General features: G+C 41.6%; 1 long non-coding RNA gene across 1 annotated transcript in view; it reads right to left on the reverse strand.

Annotated features, from left to right (window-relative positions):
• LOC116700970 (uncharacterized) overlaps positions 1-1,444 on the reverse strand; it is a 17,893-nt gene that overhangs the window by 802 nt on the left and 15,647 nt on the right. The gene's annotated exons all lie outside the window — the stretch shown is intronic.

A 1,444-nucleotide genomic window follows, 5' to 3' on the forward strand; every position in this document is an offset into this window, starting at 1 on the left:
GCTCAGTTACCATAGTAACTGACTCTGAGGTTAAGTCACCCTCTCTTTCTGAAACGGGCCAGAATAACCCCTCTCTCTCAGATTTGATTAACCTCCCTCTTTGAAAGAGAAACCCCAGAGTGCCCCTCATCTCAGGGTTAACTAACTCAGAGTTTTCACTAAACCTGCTTTCTGAAACTGACCCCTGATATCTGTCAAACAAATTTACAACAGAAAACCTACATACTATACTAAAAAAAATGGGTGTGTGAAGTGTGAAAGACTTGGGTATTTACCAGGCGTGGAGGCTCCAAGAAAAATGGTTGCATTATGGGAAATGTATGATCCGGTTCAGGTTATCTCGTCCAGGGCTGCTAATTATTTACCTCATGTGAGTCATGTTCTAAATTGCTGGGGTACAACTGTGATGAGCTGCTTGTCCACAAGTTGTGATGTGCTGTGTTGTGACAGACTGACTTCATAAAATCATGTGAAATGCACTAATAATACGATGTGGCCAAAGCAAAGTTGGCCTTCAAAATTTAGGAGGAGTTTGGAGCAGGTACCGGAAGTTTTATAGTCATTGACTGTGACTGACACACTGAGCATTGCAAATGTTAAAGTAGTGTTTTTTTGTCAACCTTTAATGTCATGCAGACGCTTTGGAAGCAAAAAAATCAATTCATGACCCCATCACGCTTGAATGCAACTGTGTCACCGACAATAACTTATGACAACTGCATAAAACTGCCAGAATTTCTAGACACACAAGACAGAAACCTCTGCCACTATAAGAATAGAGGACTCGGTAGCAAGATGCTATATCCAATATGACTTGTTTACTCAATTAGCATCACCTGTGTTTTTTACTTCCCTGTCAGATTTTGACAGTTATTGAATTAGAAATGCAAAATATGTCATTAAATATATTAGGTAAAAGAATTACGCATTGGCTTTGCCTCTCTAGCCACTGGCCACTCCCCCTCTCACCGTGAGGACCAGAGACTGAGAGCACCAAAGCTTTTGCAGCTAAAATGAGACATACACCTCAGACCCACAAAAATGTGCAAAGTAGCACTACTTTGGACTGTCGTTGACTTCGAATAAACATATTCCCAAATTTCAGGACGCTTCAGAATCCCACACATGCAAAGCACAACCAGCTACAGACAACAAGTGGCAGGCGTGATGCCACTTATAGGCAGGCTATTTATCTTACAAACCGAGACATATCTGTATATATGTGTGTAGAAGGTAAGGTAAAGGTAGGTAAGGTAACCTGCACATCAGCAGACGCCACATGCAGAAACACTTTACAACAGCGGGGGGACTCTTTTCCTGCTATTGTATTAAATAGCTGTGAGCTGGCAGAACATAACATAACAAGCCAAATGTTGGAGATTACTGCTTCAGAGAGCTGTGCAATGCCAGAAAATCTCAAGAGTTGAACCGGGCAGATACATCA

This window comes from Etheostoma spectabile, chromosome 13, assembly GCF_008692095.1.
Source record: "Etheostoma spectabile isolate EspeVRDwgs_2016 chromosome 13, UIUC_Espe_1.0, whole genome shotgun sequence".
Taxonomy (NCBI): Eukaryota; Metazoa; Chordata; class Actinopteri; order Perciformes; family Percidae; genus Etheostoma; species Etheostoma spectabile.